This window comes from Pelophylax lessonae, assembly GCF_965119305.1.
Source record: "Pelophylax lessonae genome assembly, chromosome: 11".
Classification (NCBI taxonomy): Eukaryota; Metazoa; Chordata; class Amphibia; order Anura; family Ranidae; genus Pelophylax; species Pelophylax lessonae.
In genome coordinates, this window is record NC_138778.1 from 164,461,791 (window position 1) to 164,477,307 (window position 15,517).

The 15,517-nt window shown below is 38.7% G+C and overlaps 1 pseudogene across 1 annotated transcript; it reads right to left on the bottom strand.

Moving 5' to 3' along the window:
• Nucleotides 1-7,935: 7,935 nt before the first annotated feature.
• LOC309566813 (keratin, type I cytoskeletal 19-like) lies at nucleotides 7,936-13,316 on the bottom strand (annotated as a pseudogene). The gene is made up of 8 exons: nucleotides 12,605-13,316; nucleotides 11,317-11,399; nucleotides 11,079-11,235; nucleotides 10,577-10,738; nucleotides 9,882-10,007; nucleotides 9,502-9,722; nucleotides 9,170-9,204; nucleotides 7,936-8,036 (listed from the first exon to the last, which is right to left on the bottom strand). The product of its transcript is annotated as a keratin, type I cytoskeletal 19-like (transcript).
• Nucleotides 13,317-15,517: the final 2,201 nt, after the last annotated feature.

Genomic DNA, 15,517 nt, shown 5'->3' on the forward strand with positions numbered 1-15,517 from the left:
TAGAGGATTGCTTTGAGAGGACTGCTACTACAATAAAACCCTTAGCATAAAAATCAGTAATGTATGAAGCCTCCAATGCCATCCTTTCAGTTGGAATTCAAGCTCAAAACCTAGTAAATTCCAATGAGTACATAGTGGAATTAAAGAACCTTTGTAACCCAGATATGGGAACTACAATCTGAAACATAAATCTTTTTTGGAGTTACTTCTAATTACTAATATTTTCAGCTGTAATGTTCATCAAATTCTATATTTTAGTTGGGTGGACCATTTCAAAACGACATGAAAATCAAACTGTTTATTGGATACTATTACAGTGCATCTGGAAAGTGTTCACAGCGCTTCACTTTTTCAACATTTTGTTATGTTTCAGCCTAATTCCAAAATGGATTCAATTCATTATTTTGTTCAAAATTCTACAAACAATACTCTATATTGACAATATGAAAGAAGTTTGTTGAAAATCGTTGCAACTTTATAAAAAAAAAAACCCATGTACATAAGTATTCACAGCCTTTGCTCAATACTTTGTTGAAGCATCTTTGGCACCAATTACAGCCTCGAGTCTTTTTGAGTATGATGCTACAAGCTTGGCACACCTATTTTTTGACAGTTTCTCCCATTCTTCTTCGCAGGACCCCTCAAGCTCCATAAGGTTGGATGAGGAGCACCGGTGCACAGCCATTTTCTTCGTCCCAGTCTGAGGTCCAGAGCACTTTGGATCAGGTTTTCATCAAAGATGTCTCTGTGCATTGAAAGTAAAGATGAATCGGCGCTAAATTCATAAACTAAGATAATAATGAGTGTCCCATTAGGGGGAGGAGTAACTAAAAAGGGGGACCCAGTAGTTAAATGTATCTTCCAACAAACTGGTGAATCACAGTATTGAAAAAAAAAAAATAACCAAGTTGTGTGCTAATATAAATATAAATAAATAAACATCAAAAATTCGTACTGTAGACAATAAATATATCTGTGATATATATAAAAATAGTGATAAATATCATGTGCAAAAAATAAGTGCAAATCAGCAGTAATAAAGTGCACTATTGACAATAAATATTAAATAATTATTGCGTGATCAAAAAGTGATATCAACATATAGGAGTGCTGTGTTAAAAAACAGTCTTATTTCATAAATGGTGCAAATGTGCCCAAAAGTAACGATTCCGTGGACGTGGTATGAGTGACCCCAGGTACACTCAGCTTTAAGGTGATCGTCAGTGCGGTACAATTTCACAGTGGATCCCGGGAACTAATAAGAAATGGCCGCTCACCTTCACCAAAATATAAACAGGCGTAATGAGCAGAGTGTGTCTCCTGACAACTCTCAATCTCAGGCACTCAGAGGGATAGATATCCTGGTCTCCTGTTCTGACTCTTTTACACAGCAGAAGTGTTGTGGATTAACCCCATGGGTATACGCTCAGATATTTGCAGGATATTCCATCATATAGATAAATGAGAAGAGGGTGCTCATTGCGCAGTATATAAAATCACTTATTAAAATAAAAAGTAGCAACTTACATCTGAGTAAGGGAACAAATTCCACCGCAACTCGTGGGATGTGTATGAATGTAGAACTTCTGGTCACGGCCGTAGACATGGAAGTGACGTCACCCGGCTCTTACGGTTTGAACATCGACTGGGACATAAACTGTTTCATTAACAATGGCTGATAAGGGATGTATTTTTGAGTTTTTTTTTGGAATTTTTTTGCTTCTGGAATTTATGTAAAATGTATTTATGTACTTTATAGATGGTCCTATACCTTACACTTTCAATTATTAATATCCTTATGAAAAATTGGAACTATTAATAAGCCATGTGATTCACATTTTTACCACTAGGGGGTCTTTTATGTATTATCTCTATATTTTTTTACCTTTTTTAGTTTTTAAATTGATTGTAATTATTTTTCATTATAGTGTCCACTTTCTGTGGTCTTGTCATCTTTTCTGATGATCTTTGTGTTAAAGGCTCATTACTATTGTGCTTAAAGCATATCATTATTCATGAATCCGATTTAGAAATATGCACAGCATAGCCTTTGAGGGGTAGCGTTATTTCTTGTAGCCACCATACATTTATATGCACTCATTGGCCCGGTTGTACCCTTCCAGAGTGAAGTAGGAGGTTTGACCATGGGTTCTGGCTCGAGGTGTGCACTTTCTCCTCTTCTGGTGACAAGATTGGCGGTTGTGGTCAAGGCCCCCGCCCCTCATACATGCAATCTACGTCTCCGCCCTGCAGCTATTTGGAGTGACCACAAAGGGAGGATGATTTTAACAGCTGATGGATACGTGTAATACGTCCCTGATTGCTGGCCTTATTTAATGCGTGTCTATGCTGTAGGAGGGTACCTCAGATGACGGCTGATTGGCCAAAATGCATCAGGTGACCCTCCTGCAGATTCTGGGACACATTATTTGATCTTGCACCGTGGTTTTCGTCTGTGCAGTTTTTATCAGTCTTACATGTAATTGACTAAAATAAATGTGAGTTTGTTTATATGTACTGCACCATGAGCCTCTTTCCTCTTTTTGGGTATTGAAATTCATTGGTGGTTAACCCCTCTGGTGGATCGGCTTATCCGGATATTGGATCCTCCTTCATATGAGATCCCCTTTACCATGAAGAATCTACCTGGATCCCTGTAACCTGTATTCATGTCATCACATTAAGTGTTTCTTGTAAGCAGCCCATTCATTTACATCCACAAGTGGTTACTTGTAGCCCACAGGGATCTTGGTGGTAGTTCCTCAGTAGATGCTATCCTGGTGTCCAAACATACCACACTATGTGTATCTTTTTTTTGTTTTGAGTTTATTTTACGTTTTTGAGACCTGATTTTTGCAGTGTGTCTGCTATCGGATGTGGAGAGGAGTTACAACCTGCGTACAATTGTGTACTTTCCATTAGAGTCTGGTAAGCAGCCTGTTTGACTATCATTGCTTGGTGATCTTAAAGGGATCCTGGTGACGGTCCTCTTTTGAATACATCACCTGAATTTATACATTTCTGGTGAGCGGCCTATTTAATCATTTGATAGTATGGCACCGTCAGAGTTCTTGGTGGTGGGCCTGTTCTTAAGTATTGAAAATTTGGAACATACTGCACCATGAGATCTCTTTTTGTTTGTTTACATATATCTTGCTGTCTCCGTTGAATTGACTGAGCCAAGTTGTAAAAGAGAGATTCAACACCATCTTTACTTGCTGACAGGTTCATTTTGATTTTCAATCTGGTAAGCAGACTGGATTGTCCCTATCATTAATACGTACTGTTATTTGAGTGCCGCAACCCTACATTTTTCATACAGCGGTTTAACAGGACAGGTTCCACTCAGAAAAGGCCTCGCTATGATCGACCAAAGAAGTTGAGTGCACATGCTCAGAATCATATCGAGAGGTTGTCTTTGGGAAATAGACGAATGAGTGCTGTCAGCATTGCTGCAGAGGTTTAAGGGGTGGGAGGTCAGCCTGTCAGTGCTCAGACCATACGCTGCACACTGCATCAAATTGGTCTGCATGGCTGTCGTCCCTTCTAAAGATGATGCACAAGAAAGCCCACAAACAGTTTGCTGAAGACAATCAGACTAAGGAAATGGATTACTGGAACCATGTCCTGTGGTCTGATGAGACCAAGATAAACTTATTTGGTTCAGATGGTGTCAAGGTGTCAGGCGGCAATCAGGTGAGAAGTACAAAGACAAGTGTGTTATGCCTACAGTCAAGCATGGGGGTGGGAGTGTCATGGTGTGGGGCTGAATGAGTGCTGCCGGCACTGCGAAGCTACAGTTCATTGAGGGAACCATGAATGCCAACATGTACTGTGACATGAAGCAGAGCATGATCCCATCCCTTCGAAGACTGGGCCGCAGGGAAGTATTCCAACGTGATAACGACCCCAAACACACCTCCAAGATGACCACTGCCTTGCTAAAGAAGCTGAGGGTAAAGGTGATGGACTGGCCAAGCATGTCTCCAGACCTAAACTCTTATTGAGCATCTGTGGGGCATCCTCAAATGAAGGTGGAGGAGTGCAAGGTCTCTAACATCCACCAGCTCCGTGATGTCGTCATGCAGAAGTGAAGGAGGACTCCAGTGGCAACCTGTGAAGCTCTGGTGAACTCCATGCCCAAGAGGGTTAAGGCAGTGCTGGAAAATAATGGTGTCCACACAAAATATTGACACTTTGGGCCCAATTTGCACATGTTCACTTAGGGGTGTACTCACTTTTGTTGCCAGCAGTGTATGATCGATGGTCTGCCTAACTTAGGCAGCATTGAAGCCAATGCATCAACAGAACCTCAGACGGCTAGTATTTTCAAAAGGATTGGTGAGCAGATGCAACTTCCTTGATTGTCTCATAACTTTAGAGTCAATCTGCCCTGAGAAAAATGCTTGACCAGCTATTGCAGACATTCTTTGACATTCCTAATAACACGGCTGTCAAGCTTATCTTTTGCCTTCAGTAGCTGAAGATCTTTGAGCAGGCATGCAGCCTAGTGAGGTCAGAGCTCCAAACCAATATTCTTTCAGATCATTGGCTTAACAATTAGGAAAATATATGGCAAATGAGGTTTAATGTTGATAAATGTAAAGTTATGCACTTGAGGGCTAAGAATATGTATGCATCATGCATACCAGGGGGAGTACAGCTACATTAAGAGAGGTATGGACTCCAGAGAGAGAGATATAATTTTTCCCCTGTACAAATCATTAGCAAGACCTCATCTGAAAAATGCAGTTCAGTTTTGGACACCAGTTCTCAAAAAGGATATCAGGGAAGTGGAGAAAGTGCAGAGAAGAGCAACCAAACTGAGAGGCATGGAGGAACTCAGCTGCGGGGAAAGAATAGAGGATCTAAATGTATTCTCTCTTGAGAAGAGGAGATTAAGGGGGATATGATCAACATTTACAATACACGAGGGGTCCATATAGTAAACTTGGTGTTGAGTTATTTACTTTAAGGTCATCACAGAGGACAAGGGGACACTCTTCACGTCTAGAGGAAAAGAGAATTTGTCTGCAAATATGGAAAGGTTTCTTCACATTAAGAGCTGTGAAGAAGAATCCTTCCAGGGGTGGTTTTGGCCAGCTCAGTAGATTGCTTCAAAAAGGCCTGGATTCTTTCCTAAATGTACATAATATAACTGGGTACTAACATTTATAGGCAAAGTTGATCCAGGGAATATCAGATTGCCTTTTGGGGGGATCAGGAAGGAATTTTTTCCCCTGCTGTAGCAAATTGGATCATGCTTTGCTGGGGTTTTTCACCTTCTTCTGGATCAACTGTGGGTAAAGGATTATGTATATGGGATTTTACTTTTTGTTTTTATTGGTTGAACTGAATGGAACCGAACCCTATTTTTCCTCCGTTCAAAAAATGGAAAGGAAGCAAAATCGGATGTCATCCGCTGACATCGGCAATGCCCATAGACTTACATTATGTCCGTATATCATCCGCAAATGGATGGGATGATATGCAGACATACAGAGCTCCGTGAAAAAAAAAAAAGTCCGGCAGTGGAGCAAAAAAGCGGAGCGGCCGTGTGAAAGAGGCCATAGGGGAACTATAATTTGAAACATAAATCTTTTTTGGAGTTACTTCCAAATAATAATAATTGTAGCTGTAATGTTCATCTAAATCTATACTTTAATTGGGTGGAACAATTCAAAACCACATGAAAATCAAACTGTTTATTGGATACTATTATAACTACTATAGTTTGGGATAGCCATTAGCAATTTTGTTGCTGCCTCTTACCCTGACATCAGTATGCTACTGCAGTCTTCTAGAGCCTGAGGGAACTCTGCAACTGGACAGTCAGTGATAAATGTCCACATCATACTGTGTGGATATCCAAAGAAGAGCCCTTAAACTCTGCAGTCCAGAGCATAACATGACTAATGATTCAATAAATTATTAGGGGCTTAAATGTACTTTTTTTAAAAACGTATTTAGCTGATTTGCTTTGTATATACTGTATGTGAAATATTCCTAGAAAGTATTTTTTTATCACCTTGACTAATATTACCCTTTTTAACCATGTTTATTGTTCACACTTCAAATAGTGATTTTTAATAATCCATTCTGGTTTAGGTAGATCGTATTTTTTGCAGGTCCATAGCTAGATATCAAGCTGTTCTGGGCACACCTTAATGGTCATGCCCTTTTATAAGTGACCTTCTGTCATGGTGTTATTTAATAAAAACTTCCTCTAGTATCAGCTAAGGAGGTAGCATATGGTCTGATTTATATACTTTCATAACTATAAAGGCTTGAACTCCTCCCATCATCCCCTTTCCCCTACAGCCTACTTGCTCAATAAGCCACAAATGTCTGGATGGACAAGCAATTCTCAATCTATTCGCTGCCTCCTCCAGTCTTGCTATCCTAGGTACTGGCCCATTAGTGCCTTGTGGACACTTATTTATTTACATATATATAAAAGCTTATTTAGACATTTTTTGTTTTTACATTTTTTTAGTTTGGCAGAAAAAAAAAATGTGTGCATCATTAACAACACAAACACAACTGATTGCATGAACAAGATAGGAATTGTTTATTGAAAATTTAGTGAGTGAAAAGGACAAGATAACGATGATCAAAATTCACCCAGATTACTGCAGTAGTACAACACGAGTACATATACTGTATATATATATATATATATATATGTAGTCAAATATAATAATACAAAATAATCCTCACACATTCTAAATAACCAGAATCAAGGCCTTAGTATGTCCGCCACAATAAAATATGCATTTTGCATGCTAATATTCCATTAATATGTACAGTGGTGGACAATACAATTAGGTTTATAACATATGATTATAAAACCAATACTACAACTCTATAATAAAATCTGAACAGGATTATGTTATGAAAACTGCCTAAATTCACAACTCTATAATAAAATCTGCACAGGATTATGTTAAGAAAACTCCCTAAAGTCACAACAGAAAACTAGAGTTCCACTTGAATTAAGCATGTGTTTTATGTATGCTTTCACATACTATAGGCACATTTCATTACTGATCAGACTGGTTCATATCCTAACTAATTTTGCATATGATCATTGTAAATCAAAATGACTGATTATGGTGCAGCTCACTTTTTTTGAGTGAAGCCAATTTCCTTGCAACTGTATGTACAATACCATAAGGGCCTGTTGCTGCATAAACCACAACTCACTTTTAGGGCATTTGGTGCACTCCATTACCACAGAATATTTGTTCTGAATGGGCCCCAAAGCAGGTAAGAATTCCTGACCTCTATAGTTTTCTCCAACGCACCCATATTGTACCGTGTGGTGTACTGCATCATGCTATAGCATAGATGCATTCTGTTCAGGTGGGAGAATGGGGTGCCATTCAATGCTGTTACACAATAAATGGCACTGAAACACATTGCACTACGTGTTGATACAACATCTGTTTGTTAAAATGCATTATTGTAACAAGATAGAGTACATGGGCCCTAAAAGTATTAAACGTGCTCCAAGAAAAAAGTGAATGGAAAGTCATATATTATGCCCTAGGATTATGCAATCCCTAAAAAAATGTTGGGTACACTGAAATATCTTCTCTCATTCTAGATCTTTATAAAGTGTCCAAAGGCCAGAACTCCATAGTGTTTGTAACTTGTGGGTCAACATCTTGAAATTAACTTACAACTTAGATAAACTTGAATTGTTTACCTACCACTAACCTACAAAAATGATCACATATCTAACTTATCCTAAACCTTGCATAATTTCAGTTGTATCTACTGGGTATCTTGGGGGATCTAGTTCATGTCTCATGCCAAGTTTTGCATAGGTGAAACAAATTTCGAAGGCCACATAAGAAGACAGAGGAAGACACCAAAATACCTTCTAAAGATAGGATAATACAATTATCCACAGAGTTCTCCAGAAATACATTAGCATACATTATGGTGATTATGATGTTGATGATGACTTTGATGATGTTGATGATGAGTAGGGCTAGTTACATGGTGAACTTTCACTGCGTGGTGAGATCCTAAAAGTAGAAGATACAGTAGTTAAAATTAATAAACATCTATGTCACATTATAAAGGGATGCAACTTGTCTATGTTTTTCCTATCAATCCACCATATTTCAATTATCATTGTTATCGTCACATATTTAGTCAAGTTGAGAAACCTGCTTATGTACCATGAGCTATTGATTTTAGCAGGGATACCCCAAGACTTGTTGAGAAAGGTTGCCCTGGACAAACATTCAACTATGTATTTGAAAATGTAGTTAGCCCTTTATGTTTTGCAGTATCATGAATGCATACAACTTTTTTTGAAACTGTCTACAGCTAAAATCAGTTCATGTGCAAGACTATTCCACATTTTCACAGCAGAAAACTACTGTTTACTCATTTCTGGATCAAAGCCCACCATTTGCAGATGGTACGAAGGGAAGCAGGTTTCTGTCTAATCTTTTTATAATATTGCCACTTTGAATGCTGTTTGTCTCATATACAAGGGCCTATCAAAATTCACAGCAGATAATGTGACTGCTATGGAACTCATTGGCAAAAAGGGCCTAGAAATATCTGGCTACATAGTGATTTATGCAATGTGAATTTCAGATAACATTTTGTAAATATATTTGGCTGAAAAAATATTTAAATGTCCACGTAATAGTTAAAATGTTTCCCATATTTTAGGTTCTACACATATTTCTACCACCTCATGCCCTGCTATTTAAAGTAGTTCTAAAGCCTAAGAGGTTTTTTTTTTTTTTGGCTTAGGCTACAATAAACCTTCTCTGTGCAGTCCCAAGCCCTCCCTTATACCTCCCTTATACTTACCTGAGCCCGATCTTGATCCAGCCCTGTGCACGAGAGCCGTTGGCTCTCGCTGCTGTCAATCACAGTCAGTAGAGGTAGGGCCGAGCCATACTCTGTGTGTCTATAGACACACAGAGCCGGCTGTGGAACAAGCCCACATGAGTGCCCTCATAGCAAGTCACTTACTATAGTGGGCACTCAGCAGGGGAGGAGCCAGGAGAGTGGGCAGAGGAGGACCGGGTTGCTTTGTGCAAAAACATTGCACAGTGCAGATCAGTATGACATATTTGTTATTTTAGAAAAAAACGATATGTTTACAATTACTTTAAGACAATATATGTTTACATACCATGACTGCCTCCTAGAAAAGGTTGACTTGAAGTGCTGAAATTTAAAACACACAGTTAAGGTTATTGAAGAAATATATGGTATTTTGACCATTCTGTATGGCTTGATTTAACTAATATATTGATAAACAAAATGGGAACATTTTATTAACCATTTGGTCTTAAAATGAAGCTGTTCTATTCTGGTAGCTGATCGAATATTATTCAGAATAAATTCAGATATAAAAATGATTTCTTTCCTCTTAAAAGATTTAATGTGAATAGGTGTTGCTATACATTGAGGACTGCATGTTTTAAGGAATATTAAGTTGCTTGTCCTGTGTGAAATACATACTGGATATCATGACCTTCCAATAGGCGCTTATAGGTGGCGATCTCCATCTCCAGGTGAGTCTTTTGGTCCATCAGGATCTTGTATTCCTGATTCTGACGTTCCAGGTCAGATCGCATCTGGGCCAGCTGGGACTCTACATTGTTGATCATACATTGTAATTGGGCAAGTTGAGCCCCAAATGTGGCTTCTGTCTCTGCCAATGTGTTTTCTAGAGCTGTTTTCTGGGAAAATATAGAGAAAGGTTGTATAATAAAAAAAACAGGTAATTACAGTAGATACTGTTAGTCTTTGCAGAATGAACCGAAGATGCTCACAGACTTAAACTACCAGCAACTGGCCATTGACACAACGTTTAATATTTGGCTGGCAATAATATTTACCAAGCTGAGCTGGCTTTGCAGTTCGATCTCCAAGGTTTGAATGGTACGTCTCAAGTCAATGACTTCAGTTTGTACAGACTGGAGTCGTTCAGAACCAGAAGCAACTTCACGATTCAGTTCCTCAGTCTATATGAATAGAACGGTTGTTAGAGTCATGTACCCCTTAATATATGAAGGCTGATTTCCATATCGTTTTATACATAAAGTCAAAGAGAGTTTATTTCTAATCTTTGAAGAATCATATTACAAATATACAATAGCTAGGCTTAAGTTGATTTGTACTTTTCTTTTAGTTTTAATATCTTTTAAGTTATGCCACTTCATTTTGTCCTTTATGCTCTTAGGCAACAGCCTTAAAGCCAAGTCGCACCAGTGCCCCAATAAACACTCACATCGCTGATCAGGAAGCATGAGCGTGACCAGTTGGCCAGAGTAGTTGTGACTGTGCAAGGGGTGTGGTGGACCTCTGAAGATCTCTGCATGAGAGCAGTGGTCCCGATCTTCAGTGTAACTGGAAGATTGGAATTGTTCAATACAACTGAGAAATAAAGCCGATCATGTTCTCATCAATATTTATTGTTTACTGGAATATAACCATGAAGTAATAGTGCCTAATGATCCAAATGTAATAGATAGCTATCACACTACTTTTCTAACAGGTTTAACAAGCTTTTTCAGTCTACAAAAAGACTTACTCGTTGTCGGAAAATAGTTTCCACCTCTCTCAGATTCCGTTCCATCAGATTCTCATACTGCTCTCTGATCTCAAACAAGGTTCTATTCAGATCAGCCGATGGAGCAGCATCCATTTCCACATTGACCCTGGCACCCAACTGAGCTTGCAAAGCGTTGACTTCCTGTAAAAAGAAGTGTTAGAAACTAGTTGTGTTATGGGTGCATATATGCAGATCTCCATAATGTGTACTTTAGGACCTGTGTTGTCTTGGCTTTTGGGCTTATGTCAATAGGTAAATGTTTTGAGAATAGTTTGAAACATTTCTCAGACCATTTAAGTTCATTGACAATTAAATAAAGATAAAAGATTTAAAAAGTTGTCAAAGTTGCCAATTTTCCACAGGTGGCCTAGGACAGCAGCATACCTCAGAGGAGCATAAAGCAACATTATTAGTTTGACATTATTTACACCTGCTCTGTGACAACACATTTAGCTTTAAAAAGGGGTAGCAAGCATCCCACCTCCCTATGGTTCATCTTCATTAGCTGCAGTTCCTCCTGAAGGTTTTCTACTTGTGTCTGTAGATGACATATTTCCCTGCTCAGTTCTTCCAGTAGTATACGAAGTCTATTCACATCAGCCTCAAAACTGCTTCCCAGCTGGTGTTCCATTTCATACCTGGTGACAAAAGGAAGACAAAAGCAATTAATGCTGATAATGATAATAATGATGAAAGACATGAAATATAGAAAGGCTTACTTGTTTCTGAAGTCATCTGTTGCTAGACGAGCATTGTCTATTTGTAATACAATCCTGGCATTTTCCACAGAAGTTGAGGAAATCTGGAAAAATATAGGTGTTAATTGTATATTGCAAAGGTTAAATTCATGGAGTGTATTAAACTGAACTTTGCTCTGAATCAATTAAGGTAGCTTATTGCATATCTATTATGGCTTGCACTGTAATATGACTTAAGGGTTCATTCACACTAGCCACATGCTAAAACATTCCCTTATAGCATTCAACTGATATCTGTGGTGTGGCAATGGTGATGAGCGGTGCCTTGAGTTGTACAACGCAAGACACTGTTTACCTTTTTTTTACTTTATTGAAAGTGTACAAAGCGTACACTCCATTCAGGTCTCTGCTCAGCCCTTTACTGCAGTGTTCTCCAGTGCCATCCAGTGTGCTGCAGAAAAAATGGAGCATATCTTCATTTTTTCGTAACAGTCACTATAGGATTTATTTTCTGTATACTGCAAAAAATGTGTCGATCCTGCTGTTCTCCCTCCTTGTCTGTGTCTCTGCTAAAGTCTGAGATTGTGTAGCCTAGCTGTTGCCAAGTCTTAAGAAAGATGGGCTGTGCCCCGCTGAATCATTGACATTAATTGGAAAACTTCTCCTGCTGAGGGTCCCGTTGAGTGAACCCACTACCTGCTGTATATTGTACAGAGCCATCATCCATAGATGAAGAGAAGTGATAATGTAAAGTAAACAGTGTGTGTTTTGTATCACTTTAATGTTTTACTGTGCACAGTCCAATAATCCTATTGAGGGAAACTATTGTAAATTCTTTATAGCATTTTTTCAGTCTAAAATGGCTTCTATATTAAAGCATATCTGAACCTAAAAACAAAATGTAATATATTACTGCGTGCCATTCCTTAGATGTGAAGTTAGTTTTAATTTTTCAGTCTGACAACAATTCCAGCAAGTACAGATATTTGTTCATCTTGAGTCCTAGTTTATTCAATACCTTTGACGCAAACAGTCCTAAAATCATGATTTTTATCCAGTACATGTCTTCATCAGAGTGCCCGAAAGCATGAATGAAATGCCCTGAGACCCATTTTGGGTGCTGTATAAAATATGTAATCTGGTATCCCTTTAGATGCCTAATATGTACAATATGTTTTTATATTTTAAAGATGTAGGTGTCAGGGTGGGTTTAAAAAGTGTTCATAAAAAAAAAAAAAAAAAAAAAATCTGTGTCAAAAAAATGTCCTAATTATTACACCACGTATGTAGACAAGTTAATTTTTTTTACCTGGCCTTGAAGCTCTTGAATGACTCTGAAGAAGCAGCTGTAGTCAGGTAAAGCGCTGGGCTGATTCCTCTCATACCACTCCCGGATATTCCTTTCAATCTGGGCATTCTGTTGCTCTAGGAAGCGGACTTTGTCTAAGTAGGTAGCCAAGCGATTATTCAATTGCTGCATGGTTTCCTTCCCATTGACATTAAATAAATCATGATGACTAATAATGCTTCTATGGCTGTCAGAGTGAGCACTTCCATGAACATGCTTGGATATGGAGATTCCTTTGCCTCCTGATCCTCCATGTACACTGGGAGCTCTATAGTGATTATTTTGATGGACTTTATGGAAACTTCCATGATGGGTGGCTTGGGATCCTCTGTGATGAAAACTTTGAGAACCTGAAGAATGGAATTTGTGGGACCCTCCATGGTGAGAAGTATGGGAACCTCCATGATGTAAATTATGGGATGCTCCATTATGAGAAGCATAGGAACCCCCATGGAGGTGAGAAGAGTGGGATCCTCCATGATGGCTAATTGAAGATCCTCCATAATGAGATGTGTGGCTTGGGATCTTAGACAGATGCCTACCAACATGGCAGCTTCCATGGTATAATCCAGCAGAGGAGTGACCACTGTAACTCATGATGATGGATGTGAGAGGATGACCTAAAAGTGTGCTTTTCTAAGTGAATGCCCTTCTCAATATGCTCTCCATTCATTCTGCTCCTTTATATATGGAAAACTGGGAGTGCCACAAAACATTAACTACTAATATTAATGTTTACAAGTAATTGACTGCTCATCTTTCCACTGCTTTATATGCTTGACATGATGATTTAACATTAAACATTTGGTAATCTGCTTGGCAACATTAAACAATTGTAAAGCAACTTCAAAATTATTAATATATTGCTGTCCAAGTCATTAGAAAGGTTTGCTCACTCAACCCTAAAAATAAAGGAAAAGTTGACTGACTTGGCTAAACACACCTCAAATAAAACCCTCCAAAAATGCAGTATTGAAATCATAAACTAATAAAAAGTTTAATCACAGTATGCAGTTGGTCTAAAGCTGGACACAATACATCAGATTTCCTTTCAATTTGATCAAAATATATAACTACATTGCTAAAGTGTCAGGTACTACCCAAACAATGTATTCAGTATTCATTTTTTTCTCTATTTAGGTAGCCTGTGCACTTACCAGCTGGCAGATGTTTCTTTTTCATAAAAGCATTTCTCTATTCTATACAATAAAGAGTCAAGGTTTCAAAAATTTTCATACTGTATTATCTTACTTGAGGACCTGTGTTTTGGACACTGTTTAGGCAGATAGGCACAGCCATTATTGATTCCTATTTAGAGTGAAGTTGGGCCCAGGAGAACCTCTCTGATGAAGCTTACCCAGTATCACTGGTAAAGTTGGGGGCATTGCCCCTAAATCATCAACCTGCTTTAGTGTTTACGATATGGTAAATAGCACCAAAGGAACACTAATGGCGCTTTTCCACTGCATGGAACCGTACCGGTTCGGCACGCTTTTGTGCTTTTCCACTGCTGATACCCATGGTATAGGGTCGGAACGGTTCGGTACGGTACGGTATAGGTTTGCTTTTTCACTGCATGGAACCGAACGGTACGGTACGGTACGGTACGGCTCTGAAAAAACAGTACCTACTCGATTGTGGTTCCAACAGGTACCAAACTGGTACCATATCCCACAATCCTTTGCATGCAGTCACTACTAGCCACTGATTGGTCAGAGAATCCCACCCACCCCGTTGTTATCCCACCCACTTAACTTTAGTACTACTTTAGTGGAAAAGCAAACCTATACCGTACCATACCGAACCATTCCAACACTATACCATGCGGTACCAGCAGTGGAAAAGCAAACCGGGCCAAGCATTGCCGAGTAGAGCCGAGCCGGTACGAGCCGGTACTTGCAGTGGAAAAGTGCCATAAGAGATACAGGTGCGTTTCATAAAATTAGAATATCATCAAAAAGTTAATTTATTTTAGTAATTCAATTCAAAAAGTGTAACTCATTTAATTTATATAGATGTGTTACACACAGAGTGATATATTTCAAGCATTTCTTTCTTCAAATTTTGATGATCATGGCTTACAGCTAGTGAAAACCACAAATTCAGTATTTTAGAAAAGTAGAATATTGCATAAGACCAATAAAAAAAAGGATTTTTATTACAGAAATGTTGGCTTACTGAAAAGTATGCACATGTACATTATTGTATGCACTCAATACTTGTTTAGGGCTCCTTTTGCATGAATTACTGCAGTGAAAGAAGCATGTTTAAGATGTTTCTAAATGTGCTTAGCATTCTTTTTTTTTTTTTTTAGAAGGCTGTAAAAAAAAAAGTTAATAAGCAGAATTGATCAGAACCCACGGTTTTTAATTTCTGCCAGAAATGCTAAAGCTGACCACTGATCCAATGCATGGGCATAATCTAAGTTTAATAAAATGAGAACGAGGATTGGTTGTAAACATTGGAAGCAATGTTCTCCACAGAATTTCAGCTGTCAAAGAGCACCATGAATTATAGCTTTTGGTCATTTAAAATAAATGCTGCAAGCTAAGGATGTCTGAAGATACAGATGCCACTGGGCAGATGTACCATACACAGGAACTTTTTTCAGTAGGAACACAGGGAAAGCAGTTCCATCGTCTCCAGCACTGAATGTATGTAATAGAAAGGGGTGCTGAAGTGTCCTTCAGCACACTTCAGCACCCCTTTCCATTACACACATTCAGTGCTGGAGACTATTGATGCTGGCTGCAGGGGAATCTATTATCACTGGGGGGGGGGGGGGTTGTTGCAGGGGGGTCTAATAATGCTGGGGAGGTCTATTGTTGCAGAGGGAAATCTGCTTTTTAGGAAGGGATCTTTTCAACGCTGGCT